Source organism: Tupaia chinensis, unplaced genomic scaffold, assembly GCF_000334495.1.
Source record: "Tupaia chinensis unplaced genomic scaffold, TupChi_1.0 Scaffold000384_1, whole genome shotgun sequence".
Lineage (NCBI taxonomy): Eukaryota > Metazoa > Chordata > Mammalia > Scandentia > Tupaiidae > Tupaia > Tupaia belangeri.
In genome coordinates, this window is record NW_006159886.1 from 1,208,257 (window position 1) to 1,223,784 (window position 15,528).

At 51.1% G+C, this 15,528-nt stretch overlaps 1 protein-coding gene across 1 annotated transcript in view; it reads right to left on the reverse strand.

The window, feature by feature from the left end:
- Positions 1 to 321, reverse strand: part of TBC1D14 (TBC1 domain family member 14) — a 127,217-nt gene extending 126,896 nt beyond the window's left edge. The window contains exon 1 of the mRNA XM_006153644.3: positions 287 to 321. The gene's annotated coding sequence lies outside the window, so the exon portion shown is untranslated. The remainder of the gene's footprint in view (positions 1 to 286) is intronic.
- Between the last annotated feature and the right edge of the window lie 15,207 nt (positions 322 to 15,528).

The following is a 15,528-nucleotide window of genomic DNA, read 5'->3' on the forward strand; positions in this document are numbered from 1 at the left end:
TTTCGCCACGCCCACACGCGTCTCGCCACGCCTCACGCACCCTCGCCACGCCCACTGTCGGCCCGAGTCTTCCCTTCCGCCCGGGCCGCCGCCCCCAGCCGCGCTTAGAGCTTGACGCTAGCCCGGTTGCTCCTCCTCCGGCCCGCCCCCCTGTCTCCAGCGGGCCTCCAGACCTGCGTTGCTGGTTGTTTTCTGTCCGGAGGGCTATGTGGATCTGCGAAAGGAGGCCCTGAAGGAGTCTTTGTTTCTGCAGACCCCCGCGGACACCCGACAGGGGCCCCCCTACCTGGTCGGCTCCACCCGCGGCCATCTTGGAAGTGGGAAGCGGCCGGGAGGGGGAAGGGGCACGAGCGGACCGCGATCAGGCATGGAGAGCTGAGCGGCGGAGCGCATCGATGGGGCGCCCCTACCCGCGACAGGTGTGCGGGAGAGGTGGCCTGGGCCACTACTGGGCCAAAGGAGTGTGTGCGGTACCTGAGCTCAGTCCAGGACGGAAGCCTTCGGAGGGGTACTGTGGTGTCCTCCAGCGCGGCCTTAGTCTCTTAATCTGTAAAATGGCCTTTTCGGCGCGCACTCTTTTATCACACTTTTACAATAGTGTACTTCCCAAACCTGTCTGCACTTTAGTGTCACCTGACTGGCTCTTAAAATTCCAAACCCCAGGGGAGCGCTCCAGGCCGGTCAGTCTGGTGAGAGACAGGTAATATCAGTTTTGAAAACTGTGGAAAATGCAGAATTGAGAACCCCTGGCCTAGGGTTGAACATTGCAAAAAATGTCAGAGACCAGAGTCTGTGATCAAAGCTGTTTTACACAATGGGGGACAAACTCAGAGATGAAGCCCTCTGCCCAGCACCCCAGGACAGGGTAGAGCTGAGGGAGGCTGTAACCAGATACCCCACCTATTGCCTTCCTCCCAACTGCTGAAGTTAATGCAAATGCTCTGAATGAAAGAGTCTAAGAAAGAAAGTTAACAAGTACTTGATCCTTATCCTTTAAAATGTAGGCTCCCTGTGCTAACCTGAGCTTCAGGTATTTACTGCTGTTTTCCCTGGGCCTGGCAAGTAGTAGGTACTTGACTATTGGGTTATCATTAGGTTCTGGGAAGGTCATCCCAAGAAGAAATTCGGTGGCTGGGAGCCTGAAGGCCTACATTTACTCTAGGCTTTACCTCCTACCAACCATGAGCCCTGAGGAATGTCATAGGCAGAAGGATGACAAGAAAGGAAACCCCAGAGAGATTACAGATGAATCTAAGGGAGGACTTGAACTAGCAGAGCAGTCAGGGACAGAAAGGGTAAGTGCCCATCACATCTGGAAGCAGGCAGTGGAAGATTCACTGCATGGCTATGGCGGTTATGAAGAAGTGATGAAGAGGCCAGAGAACACCTAACTTCTCTCTTCTGTCTGGCTTCTAGCTCTAAAAACCGTTAGCATTTATTAGTTATGATGGGAGGAGGACCAGGATTTTAAAAAGACAATATCCTGGGCTGGCCTGTCATTCGGTGGTTAAGGGAGCCACATAGCTGACCATGCAGATCAAATCCCAGCCCCAGCAGCTTAAAAAACATGCCATGTGCATGTGTGCCCAAACCCCCAACAGGATTGAGAAACGGAGGAGATGAGATCGTAGTGTCCCATGGCCAAATGAAGGGGGCTTTCTCCCTCCCTCTGGGAAGTGCACACACCTGTTGGCAAAATTACAGAAAGGAAAAAAAATAAAGGCAGTTTCGATGGAATGCACTAACATCCCTCACAGTGGTACATCACAGACACTTAAATTTCTGGTAGTTTCAAGTAAAAATAATGTCAGTTCTACAAACCCCTATGTTCCCTCCATGGGCTTGTTTTTAAGTAAACACTAATAGCGAAGTACACACTTGCTTCAGTATTAAATTAGCGATTTAATACATTGGGTTAATAGATGTGCTTTGGCCGTGTTCTTTGCGACTCCCCAAATCTCTTCCGGCCCTAAGTCTGAGTCTTAGGGTTTTAAAACCATGCAGTGACAAGGAACCATTGTTCTGTATTCAGAACCAAAAGGTTTGTGGTCCACGAACTTGCATTTGGCGCCCTCTATCTGCCTTCCCCTCACCCTGGCCATCCTGCTGCCCCAGGACCCAGAGCCTCTCCCTGGGAACCTGTCCTTACATCCTCTGTGACTTCACCCTTGTCTTAACTTTTGTCTTCACTGCCCAAAAGCATTCCAGATAAATCCTCATTGCAACTTGAGTCTGACAAAATTAAGAACACAGTGAACAGGACTTAGCTGTGTGACCCTTGCATATCACTTCACCTCTCAGAATTTCAGGGCCCTCAAAGCTGCCGTGGAGACCGTATGTAGCTGTATCAGGACAGTCATTCCCAGGTCTCCCCTCTGCTGTTACCTGCTACTCCTGAAGGCTGGCCCCAACAGGACCGGCCTGCTGAAGCCATCCCTCTTTTCCCCGCGCCCACACACCCTGATATTTCCAGGACTCTCGCAGTAGAGGCGTCACTTGACCTGTACGAGAACTGGGCCTCCTGGCTCCCATCCCCAGGCGCAGGACAGGCTTTCTCCTCCTTGGGTGCCTGGGAGCCTCCTCTTCCCCTCCCTAACTCTCCCCATATCTGTAAGACACATCGCACCTCCCCTCCTGAGCTGTCCTGAGGCATAACCAAATCAAAGAAAACAGAGATGATGAGTAAATGTAAAAATACACTGTCCATTTGGCTTCATCTTCTAGCATGTTTGGAGAGTTCTCGGTACTTCTTCCCCCAAGCAATAGAATGTAGGCAAAGCATGAAGAGAGATGCTGGGGCCTCTGACCCCATTGAGGGACCTCTTTCAGCTGACCCCTAATCCTCCTGAAGCTTTCTAAGCAGGAGCAGCCAGCATAGCTCAGGAGGAGTGGGGATACCCTTCCCAAGATGTCCATGGTAGCCATCCCTGGGCACCTGCTCTGTGCCACCCATGCTGGGCACTGGGAACACCAGAGTGACCGACAGCCCACAACTCCCGCCCCCACAGGGCTCCAGGAACAGACAGATGTGGCACCCAAAAAATGTAGCCACATCCCTTTGCAAGGAAAATGGGTATCTGACCAAGTGTGGGCTCAAGAGGTCATGGTCACTAGGAGGTCGAGCTGGCTGGTCCCTCACAGGTCATCAAGCCCACCCTCTGGGTATTTAGAGGAAGACCTGAGACTCCCAGAGAGGTACACATCAGAGCCCAAAACCAGGTGGGTGGGAGGTGGGCAAACAATGCAGCCAGAGCCCTTTTGCCCTGCCCAGCACCCTGGCATCTCTTCCCAGGAGAGAGAGGTTGGTCTCCCAAGCACATTCTGTCCTGGCTCTTGCCCAGCTCCCAGATGGGCGCTCCACAAGTACCTGCTGAGTGGCAGCATGAATCTTGCTCACAGTCTCCGTACCTGGAGCTGCCCCAGGTGCCCTGGGCTGTCGGGCTGTCTCACCTCCGTCACGGCAGTTATCCCCACAGCCTCTCTAGCTAGTGCACTGACTCACATTTTGCAGGTGAGAAAAGCATGCTGGGAGGTGGGGCTGCTCAGGTCTTACACCTCTGCCCCACGGTCCAGAAGCTCTCGCTCGTGGCCATCCTCCCACCCATGCCCCTTGCCCCGGGCTCTTCAGAACCACCATGGTGTGCATAAAAGGAACAGGGCTGTCAAACGCCATGCTGGGGGCTTAGCTTGGCAACAGGCCCGCCCTATGGGCAGAGGCACACTGCGCAGCATTGATTTCTTCCCAGAGAGCTTCCCTTTGGCCTGAGGGCTCTCAGAAACCCATGAGAACGCTGAACTCCTCAGCTTCCAAATCATGGAACGTTACCTCCTCCACCTCGGAGACGGGAGTTCTTGTTTTCAGGACACCATGCCTGGAATTTGGGTTTCTCTTGTTGGTTCTGAAATGTGAGCAGTATGGGGGGAAATGAAGGCAGGCATAGCCCAGCTAGCTGGAGGGCAGTCTTGCAGCAACCTTGGGCACACAGAAGACTGCCAGAGACACAGAGGCAGAGGGGTATCGGACAACCATGGCCACCGGGCTCTGCACTTCGCTGCAAGAAGCAGTGCTCCGGGCCTCACGTGACAGCCCATCCACTAGTGTTTTGTTGTATGTCTTGACAATATTAGGTTTCCTTATCCTGCAATAGATCCCAAGCAGAATTCAAGGAGGTGAAACTCCTAGAAACATATTTACAAAAGGGAGAAGGCATGGCTCCAGCAAAGGAGGATGCAATAGAAAATTATAGCACACAGAATCCCCTTTAAAATTACTCCGGAATTCATGCAGACTGTTGTGAAAAGATGTTCACCACAGTATTATCTAGACAGTAAAACACATGGCGGTGTCCAACAATGACGGTAACTTAAAGGAGCAACTTACAGGAAGCCCTCAAAATTTTTAAACAATTTATTATAGTACAGAGGAAATGCTTAACAGAATGATACCTGGGGCAGCTCCATAGCCTAGCGGCTAAGCCCTGTGCATAGGGAGCCAGATCCCACATGGCAAACTGCAGTTCAAATCCCAGCCCCAGAGGCTTGAAAAACATGGGCGCTCAAAATCCTGATAGGATGGAAAAATGAAGAAAAAAGGGTTGCAGCATGACCATGCCCCATGGGGGTTCTCTCTCTCTCTCCCTCTCTCTTTTGCAAGCACACTTACCCTCTGGCAATTAAAAAAAAAATGTTTTTAAAAGAATGATACCAGGCATAGTTCAAATATGTGAAATACACATCACCTGTAGGAGTAAAAGAAAACAGGAATACCAAAATGAGTATCCAAGCACAGGCAGTTACGTCTGCCTGAATATGTTACTGTTTTGTCACCTGAAATTTTCCCCACAAGGCAAGCCTCGTAGCTTTGTGATAAAGGGAGCCAGATCCCACTGTGGTTCAAATCCCAGCCCTAGCAGCTTGACAGTCTTGCTAGGCATGTGTGCATGCAGCACTAAACCCCAGCAGGATGGGAGACGGAGAAGGGATTGCAGCATGACCACACTCCGCTGAGGAGTATTTTCTCCTTCCCCTCCCTCCACAAGTGCATGCACACTTTGGCAGTTAAAAAACATATACATGGGACCAGCAAGTGGCGTGGTGGTTAAGGTGCTGGACACTCCCACATGGCCAGCCACGGTTTGAGTCCTGAACCTGGTGGCTTGATTTTTCATTTTATCTCTCTCTCTCTCCCTCTCTCTCTCTGTCTCCCTCTGTCAAACGAAAATAAGTGATGAATAAATAAAAGTAAATAATTTTTATTTTAAATTCCCAGCAGATGGCATAATGGTTACATTGCTAGACTCCCACATGGCCAATTGTGGTTCGAGTCCTGGACCCAACAGCTTGAAACTCATGCTGGGTTCATGTTTATGTGTGCCCCAAACCCCAAGAGAATGGAGAAGAGATCGTGGCATGGCCATCCTCCTCGGGGGGCGATTTCTCACTTTCTATCTCTCTGTCTCTCTCTCTCTAGCAAGCACATGCACCCTATAGCAAAAATCTCTAAAAAAACAAACAAACAAACAAACAAAATTCTGTCCACAAAAGAACGTGCTGTATTTAATCTAAAGATGTGCTGAAAACGCTTGCTGCTTAGAGCGCTCAGTAGCCAGGGGCTCTCAAATGCAGGTTCTCAGGAAAAGCCAATAAGCATTGTTTCTGTTTTATGAATGCAAAAACTCAACCTCCAAGAGGCTAAGTACCTAAGGCAAGGCTAAATGACATTTGCTGTTCTCAGAAAAGGGCACTAGAGCTGTGACTTTGCATCCCCTCATGGCTGACCGCAGTTCAAGTCCAGGACCTGGTGGCTTAAACTCACACAGGGCACGTGTGCATGCATGTCCAAGATCCTGAGAGGAGAAGGAAAAAGGGATTGTGGTGTGGCCACCACCCCCCCGGGGGGGGTTATTTCTCACTTTCTGTCTCTCTCCGTCTTTCCAGTGAGTGTACATACCCTATGGTAAAAATATCTCTTAAAAAAAAAAGAAGAAAAATTGGGGCAAGCAGGTAGCATAGTAACTAAGGCACTGTGTTCTCCCATGCCTGACCATTGTTCGAGTCCTGGACCGGTGGCCAGAAATCACACTGGGCTCGTGCATGTTCATGTCCAAGACTCCAGAGGGAGAATGGAGAAGGGATTACAGTGTGACCGTCCACACTGAGGGGCGGTGATTTCTCACTTTCTCTCTCACTGTCTCTCTCTCTCTCTGGTGAGTGCACATACTCTATGGCAAAAACAATACACACACATAAGTAGAAGTGAAACGAATAGGCCCTCAAAGATGGGAGCCTGTGGCCTGGGAAGGAAGGAGGAGACCCAAGGGAGTCCCCCGCGGCCTGTGCTCACTGATCCCTGAAAGATGCCCATTGCTGGACGCCTCAAGGCCCCAGGTACCAAAACGGAAAGCTCTGGGGGGAGGCTCCATGTCACAGCACACCAAAGTGGAATTTTCCAAACAGCCTTGTTTTTAAAGACATCACCCAGTAGCCTGCTGCTGCCATCATCAAAAAGCAAAGCCCAATTTAGAAGCCTGCAGGAATCAGGTCTCACGTGGAACTGCACGAGGGGTTGAAGAGGGAAGGGGTGGGCGAAGGATGCAGGCCCAGCTCCTTCCCACACCCGCTGATCCATGGCGGAGGCAGCTCCCTCACCCACCTGGCCACGTGTGAGGCCTTCTGTCACCAGGCCTGAGGTCCGCCAGGCTCACAGAACCACCTGGGCTTCTTCGGAAGTAGCTGGAACCCTCTCGCATCCATACCTTTGCACCTGTTCTGCCATCTGCCCGGACCGCCCTTCCTCCTTTCATTCTTACTCTCCCTTCAACGCCTGGTGTAGAATGTCACCTCAGATGCTCTGACCCATAGAACTCTCCCTGACTCTTACCCCGCTTCACCACCCCAGGCTGCTTCTGGACTCCAGCAGCCCCCTGGGCCACCCTCCGAGGTACCTGAACTCAGGTCCACGGCCCTGAGCATGCAGCCCAGGGCCCCTGCCGAAGGAGCAACAGCAAAGCCTTACCAAAACCTGCTCAGTGTATGCATCCACTCCCCCATCCTCACACCCTTCCAGTCACAGAGAGGAAACTGGGGCTCTGCCCAGGCTCACAGCTGCTAAGTGTGCAGGCAGGTTTTGAACCTGGGTTCCCTGCTCTGGGCCACTATGCCCCAGAATGTGGTGCTTATTCGATGGTGACCAGCTGGACAACTGATTGACCCCCTGTCCTAAAGGTGAGGCCTACCCACCGCATGCAAAGGATGCCTATCTTCCCCACCGCTTCTCCATCCGAGACCCTGTGAAAGGGAATGAAGGGAGAGAATGTGAGCTCAGGTCAGATCTGGGCTGGAATTCCAGCTTTGACATTTTCCATGTGACTTGGAGCAAGTTAATCCCTCTGAGCCTGTTTCAAAAGAAGGGGTGTCCTACCTGTTTCAGGGTGGGGAGTGACTTGATTGTCACACAGAGGAGGTATTTAGTAAAGATAGTGTGGAGCCAGACTTGGAAGAGGGCACAGGAGTTGGGTGTGTGGAAATGACAGGAGGTGGATTTGTCCCCTCTGCCGCAATGCCTCTGCCAGCCCAGCAAGCACGAGGCCCCTACTCTGAGACACTGGGTGGGCCCCCATTCTGGCCTCTCGCTCCCACCCTCCCAGGCCCTTCCTGGGAAACCTCTCCCTTACCTTTGCACAATTAGAACAAGAACAGAAGCCTGCTCCCCACTCTGTCCCCCAGGCAGGATGCCCTCCATGGCCTCATGAGTGGAGTCCCGAGATTCTCCCTGGGAGAGGTGAAGGTTTGAGGGTGGAGCTGGACGGTGTCTGCTCTGCTCCCCTGGCTGTTCTCGTACTGAGCGCAGTGCCTGGTACGGATAGGAAGTGTCTGCGGGCAGATGGGCAGGTGGGGGAGGAGGCCCCTCGGGAGCAGCTGCTCTGGAGTATGGCAGAAAGGGCCCTGGAGTGGCTTTAGGAGCTGAAAATATCCAGCTGCAGGTGCAGCAGGATGAAGGGCAGGGCTGGACTGGGGAACTGGGACACTTAAAAGCCCAATTCTTCTTTTTTTATAATTATTTTATTTTTTTAAACATTTGACCAGAGAGAGAGAGAATGAGAAAGCAAGCTGCCAGGTCTGGGACTTGAGCCGTGATTGACCATGTGGGAGTCCAGCACCTTAACCATCACGCCACCTGCTGGTCCCTAAAAGCCCAATTTCTGTAAACAGGAGCAGACTGGAGCCAGCTCTGGGTGTGTGCAGAGGCGTGGTGGGAGCTGTGAGGTGATGGATGGGTGAGTGAGTTGGAGGAAATGGGGACGAGATTTGGCAAGGAAGGGAATATCGAGTACATCAAAGATCCCTCCAGTGGGAGAGACCTGAGGTTGGGGATGGCTGAGAAGAGGGAGGGGCTGCCGTCAGTTGGTCAGGGCACGTAGATGCATGAGGAAACACTTAACACCTCCTCTGGGGGCCAATCAGATCACTGCCCTCCCTGAAACAGGCAGGCACCCTCTCTCACCCGGCTTGGTGGTTTCCAAACACATCAGTCCCGGCTGTGCTAACCCTGGCCTTCGCCTGTCCTAGCCCCTCTGCCTGGACCGCCTTCCTACCTTCTCATGCCACCCCGAGGCCGTCTATGCCACGTACATCCCCTCCCCGGACTGCCCATGCTTATCAGAGCCTGTCACTCCCTCCCGAGGGAGCCTCCCAAACCCCTGGCACACGCCCACAGCCCCCTGGGGCTGGCAGCAGCACAAGAGGTACAGATCTCCTTGCCCCACGCGCCTGGCCAGGAGAGGCTCAGTAATAAATGCAAGCTGAGTGACAGTCCCCCTCCTCCCTCACAGAGTGGGAGGACTCACGTAAACACCACGACCACACAGAAAAGGGTGCGGTCTGGGGTGCAGATGGGGCCTGGGCCAAATCCCCTGTCCTCTTGTTTTCTCGGAGTGTCCCTCGTCCAGCCCCCAGTCAGCACACACCTCCCGGACTGTGTGTCCACATACTGCCTCCGTTAGACTGAGAGCCTGGACCTGGCACACAGTGGGTGTTCAGGACAGCTGAGGACGGCTGCTCCAGGCCATAGAGTCGCACTGCAGACATCACCAATCCCGTGGGCCCAGCCCTCCTGGGAGGTCCATGCTTCACCCACACATGGACCACCATCCAAAGTGGGGAGTCCAGAAAAGCTAGACCTGAGGCGGGATCTGGAGGTTCAGGGAAGGGAAGGGAAGAGCTGCTCACCTGACAGCTCTCAGGATCTTCCAGGGCCAGCGGCCCATCCGGAAGGCTCAGGGGAGGGCGCACTCTTCACACCCAGGATGGACCCGGCCTCCAGCCTCCTATCCCCTAAGCTCGGCTTCTCAACACTGGAAGCTGCCTTCAGCCTTTAAACAGAGGCTGCCTCCCCAGAGAAGGACATCACCCTTCCCTGCGTTATTCCCAGCTGCTGCTGCCTCTCTCCAACCCTCAACAGCCGAGCTTCCAGAAAAAGCACTCAGTCTACACATACCACAGTCTACACTGCCTCCCACCTGGCCCCACAGCTTTAAAAAACAATGTTTGTTATAGGGTTCGGGTGCTTGCCAGAGAGGGGAGGAGTGAGAAAACACCCCCCTGGGGGGTAGCCACAAGATCTTCATTCCTGGCATCTTGGACATGCAGGCACCTACGGCCGACATGTTTTCCACACTGCTGGTCTGGGACTCGGACTTTGAAGTTGGCTCTGTGGGATATAACCAACCACCTTAACTCCATGCCATTGGCTGACCTGCTCTTAGGTTCTTTTCATAGGTTAAAAAAAAAGTAATTTTCATCATTACTTAAATATTTGTGTGCAGCAGGCCATATGATAAATGCTAAGGAGTAAGAAATGACCCAGAAAAGGGTCAGCCAGCGGTGCGGTGGTTAAGGCAGCTGGATCCTACATGGCTGAGTGCAGTCTGAGTCTCAAATGGCTTGAAAAAATACATTGGGCATGTGCACGTGCATGCTCAAGATCCCTAAAGGAAGGAGGGATGGAGAAGGGATTATGCATGACCATTCCCCATGGGAGGGATGCTTTCTCACTTCTTACCCTTCTGACTGTATTCATTCTTGGTCAACATTCAAATAAAAAGATACAGAAATTAGCCTTTCTAGATCTATAGGGAAGGTGAATGTGTGAAAAGACATTTTTTATTACTTAATTTTATTTATTATTTTTAAAAATGTACTATAGGGCACATGTGCTTACCAGAGAGAGGTAGAGAGAGAGAGAGAGAGAGAGAGAGAGAGAGAAAGCAAGTCACCAGGTCCAGGCCTTGAACCACAGTTGGCCATGTGGGAATGTGAGAGTCTAGTGCTTTCAACCACCATGCCACCTACTGGTCCCTACATAGAGACATTTCCTACCTTCCAGAACTAAGTGGAAATGAAATGAGATAGTGCATATGGAGTGTTAAGTAGATGGTAGCTTCTGTGTGATGGTGTTGTAGGTTTGTTCATTGACATGTATCTGTAGTCATGTCACAAGCCCAGATCCTCATCATCCAGCTGGAGAAACTGAGGCCCAGGGAAGTGAGGGTTACAGGGTGAGGAAAAGCCAGAGCCAAGACAAGAACTCAGACCTTTCTGTCCTGCCCAGGACCCACCACAGCTAGGGAATAGCCAGGGGAATCCTCCCACAGCCTGTCCTGTGCTGTGACCCCTGCAGCAAAAAGCGAAGGCTCTCAAATGTGCCTGCCTCTTCCGGGAAGCCTGCCTGTCTGTGTGACACAGTTTGCAAAGTGTTTGTTTATGGATGAATAATAGTGGTTATAGGACACCAATGGGAAACAGTAACGATGAGGACAAGGGATCAGCCCTGCCATGAAACACAAAGTCGCCTCCAGATAGCCTCCAGGGAAGAGTAATGACTATCTTAATGGCACAGGAGTGGCTTAACTCTGAACCTACATCAGAGAGCTGTGGGGCTGGGCAGCGGCACGCAGTAACAAGCTCTGGCACGCAGTAACAAGCTCTGCGAGGCTGATTGCATGGAAGTTTCCAGGATCTTGTCTGGGACCTCCTTAAGATGCCAGGTGCTGCACCCATGATCCAGGGCTGACAGGCTGTGGAACACAGACCGTGCTGGGATTGCCTGTCTCTGTCTCTTTGCTCATGGAAGAATGGCCAGCTGTAGATGCAAGCCTAAGCAATGAGGTTGACTGTGGAAGATGTCCACAGAAAATAGCCTGTCATAGGGTTTTTACCACATGTGCTTTATGCTTTTTGTTTTCAAGTTTCCAATAATGATTTTATTATATATTCATAATCAGATTAAAAAATATTTACTATGGGATCAGCAGATGGAGAAATGGTTACATCACTGGACTCCCACATAGGCGAACATGCTTGAGTCCTGGACCCAGTGGCTTAAAACTCACACCGGGTGCCTGTGCGTGTGTGCCCAAATCCTGAGAGAATGGAGAAGGGATTGCAGCATGGTCACCCCTCCTGGGAAGGTGACTTCTTGCTTTCTGTCTCTCTGTCTCTCTCGTGTCTCTCTGGAAAGCATAAGTACCCTATAGCAAAATCTCCCTCAAAATTTTTTTTTACTAGGAGCCGCAGGTGGCATGGTGGTTAATACGCTGGACTCCCATATGACTGACTGCAGTTCAAGTACCAGACCTGGCGGCTTACTTTCCCTCTCTCTCTGATCAAACTGAAGACTACTACTACTAAATAAATCATTATTTTAAAATAGTTATTAAAACAAGGTGGTACAAGGGAGCAGAATACTAGGTTTGCAGGGAGGGGATGTTCACCTGGTCCAGGTTCTTCTGGTGCACCCACTGTGTCCCAGCTGGGCACAGGGAAAGCAAATGCAGGTGGAGTCCTACCCTTTGGGAAGCCTGTGATCTCAGAGGGGAACAGAGACCCTGGTCAAGTATTCACGTAAACTAGAGACACCGCAACTGGGACACACGTCACAGAAACATACACTAGGGCATGGGAGATGGTTGGCTTCATGAGGGAGGCTGAGACCCGAAGGCTTGTAGAGTTAGGGGAGGAAAGATGCCCTAGGCAGGGGAAACAGTACATGCAAAGGCCCTATGGTGGTGGCTTTTAGTCCATTCAGGCTGCTATAACAAAAAATCATAAACTGGGTGACTTATAAAAACTAGAAATTTGCTTCTCACAGTTCTAGAGGCTGAGAAGTTCAAGGTCAAGGTGCTGGCAGGCTTGGTGTTTGGCCGAGGCCCACTTGCAGAGCTTAGACGTCGCCTAATCACTGTGTCCTCAGAGATGGGAGAGGCGAGCCAGCTCTGAGCGCCTCTTGTATAAGGACACTAACCCATTCCCGAGGGTACCACCCTAATGACTTAATCACCACCCAAAGCTCCACCTCCTAACAGCAACACATGGGGGTTTAGATTCCAACACTCATTTTGGGGGGACACAAACAGTCGGATCATAACATGGTGGAAGCAACAGTGGGTAGGACCCACGTGGCTGGAGATGAAATGAGGATGGATATAAGGTGATAGGATCGCATTTGCATTTTACAAATACCCTCCTGTCTGCAGGGTGGAAAATGACTGAGCACCTCGAAAATCCTCCGGAGTTGCAGTCTCCGACCGCCCTGAGCTCCTATGTGCCAGCAACAGCCACGGGCTCCTCCTGCAGCAGGATGAACCACGGTGTCAACTACGTCATTGCTCCGTTCTTGAGGCTCACCTATGGAGGAAGGATGTACTAGCTTTGTGGGACGGTCATGACTACCATGGCAAGGAAAAGGATTCAAGGGAAGCCTCATGGTTTTTTTTGTTTTGTTTTGTTTTGAAATCTGTTTATTTAGTGAAAGAGAGGGAGGCAGGGACCACCACGCTCCCATCCCTACCAAGCCAGGTTCACAGGTACAGCTAACAAGTTCAGGTTGACCCAGTATCTGAACCTAGGTCCTCCATAGGGCTTCAGCATCACATGGTGGCACCTTGCTGCCTGCGCCTCCATGGCTGGGCCATGGTTTATTTTACTAAGATGATCTGTATTGCTAATTATGGTTGGAGACCCCATTAGAGATGGACCATTAGCAGCTTTGCAGGCCAGGAGGAAGTCATCTGTGAAGAAGTTAACTGTACCCTAGGGCATACAGACAGGTACAGGGAAATGAGACTGGGGGCAGAGGGGGCCTGTGGAGACCTAGAGGCTCCAAAGATACTTCCTTTGAGGAGTGGATGGCTCTTGGGAGACCCAAGGTCTAAGCAGTGGAGTGGGGGGTTCCTCTGCCTTCACCATGGGTGGCCAGAGAGGGGTGTGGACACTGATTTTACATGCCACTAAGAAGCAGCAAGGACTTTCTAGCAGGAAGTGCTGATGGAGAACCCTCCCCAAGCCATCCATGCCAGGCACCAGGCAGACCTGGAGGTTGCCATGGGGTCCTAGAGGACGCATAGGGCTTCCCAGGCAGTGGGTATGGATACAGCTGCCTCGTATCTCTCTGGAGCCTGGTACACAACACCAGGCTGTGCAGGCAGAGACTGACGTACAAGCACCTGCTACAAATTTCCCTTCTGATTCTGTCTGAACTCTTCAGAGCTACACTCCACTGTTGGCCAAAACCCTTACTGTTTCCATTTCTAAGTCTTTAAACAACTTTCAACTCTGTGTGTGTGTGTGTGTGTGTGTGTGTGTGTGTGTGTGTGTTTTGCTAGAAGACATCTGTACTCACAGAGAGGGAGGGCAAGAGATGGAAAGTGAGAAATCACCCCCCAGGGGGATAGCCACACCACAATCCCTTCTCCATTCTTCTCCCAGATTTTGGGAATGTACACATATGTGCCTGGCGTATTTTTTTCAAGCTGCTGGGGTCTGAGACTCAAACTGCACCCTTGGCCTTAAACACATCACCCGCTGGACCTGCACAACTTATATTGTAGAAAACGTCACGTCTACACGGACCCCAGTGCCCACCTCAGCAGTGATTAGTTCTCCCGTAGTCTTTGTACCTATAATTTTCCTTTTTTTTTTTTTAAGAGAATACCTCAAATACCCCACAAATATATTATAATGCCTCAGATTGTTCTATACACATCTCTAGTAAGACATTTTTTAAGCAAAGTCACAATGCCATCAGCATAGCAAATTAATAATAATTTCTCAATATCTTCTAAGTATCCCAATTATCTGCAAAAATGTCTTGCTATATTTACACCTGGTCTCAGAGGCCAGACATTACACTTGGTTTATATTAGGCTTGTAAAATGGTAAGATCTGGTTTTGTTTTTGTTTTGCTTTTGTTTATGTGTGTGTGTGTGTTTTGTTTTTATTTTTTTTTTGGTTTAACACAATTATGACTTTAACAACCCCTCACACAGTTCATAAAATGTCTTTCCAGCCACAGTTGAACACAACTCTGTCTGGAGGTGGGCTGGATGACCTGCCCAGCAGTCCACGTTTTATACGGAGCTCATCACACTCAGGGACAGGAGAAAGTGCCATGGCGATCTTCCTTTAAAAGCTACAAATGTTCTAGCAGATTCTCTGCCATGAATCACCAGATTCTGAAGTCCCCATCAAACCTCAGAGATCCTGCTCACTCAAGATACTAACTGTTGGGGCCAGCAGGTGGTGTGGTGGTTAAAGGTGCTGGATTACCACCTGGCCAACACGGCTCAAGTCCCAGACCTGGCAGCTTGCTTTCTTGCTTTCCCTTTCTCTCCCTGGTCAAACGAAAAAACGATGATAACGGGGCCAGCAGGTGATATGGTGGTTAAGGGCGCTGGACTCCCACATAGTCAACCACGTTCAAGTCCTGAACCTGGAGGCTTTCTCTCTCTCTCTCTCACTCTGTCCCTCTCTGGTCAAATTAAAATAAATAAATAAATATGATGATAACAAATGGAATGAAATAAATTAATAAATATTAAAAAAATAAAAAAAAAAAACTGTGACCCTGCTCATAACCCCCTGCTGACTCCAGGATAAAATCCAGACTCCCCCAACAGGCACTCAGCCCCCTCTTCCCACGCTGCCCCCTGCCCCAGCCACACCCAGCGGAGTTTCTGACGACCTAACTGCAGGCTGCTGGTGTCGCTCGACCAGGGGTTTCAGAGGGTATCACGAGGGCATTAGCTCCATCAAGCACCCACATGTCATGGAATTTTTAATGACTCCTTTTGGTCTTGAAAAGTATAAACCCAGTTTTACAGATGAGGACACTGAGGCTCAGAGAGGATGAATTACTTGTGGAAGGTCACACAGTGGGAGCCAGGACCCATCTGAGCCAGGCAGTCTGGCCCAGGCCCTGGTTCGTCCTGCTGCCCTCGCCCTCCTGGAAGAGCTGGACCTGAAGCCTGGTCTTGGGAAAGGGGAGAGGAAGCCCCTTACGTGGGCCAAGGCTTCCCCACCCATGCTCACGCTCTTTGGCCTCCCAGTGCCAGGGAGGCTATGCCTGGGAAGAGGGTTCTGCTCTATCTACAGCTCTGGAGAGAAGCGCCGCCAGAGGAAACCTCGCTGCCAAGAGCCAGTCTGCAGTCACGGGCTGGAAAGGGCCGCTTGTGTCTCTTTGAGATGAACGTG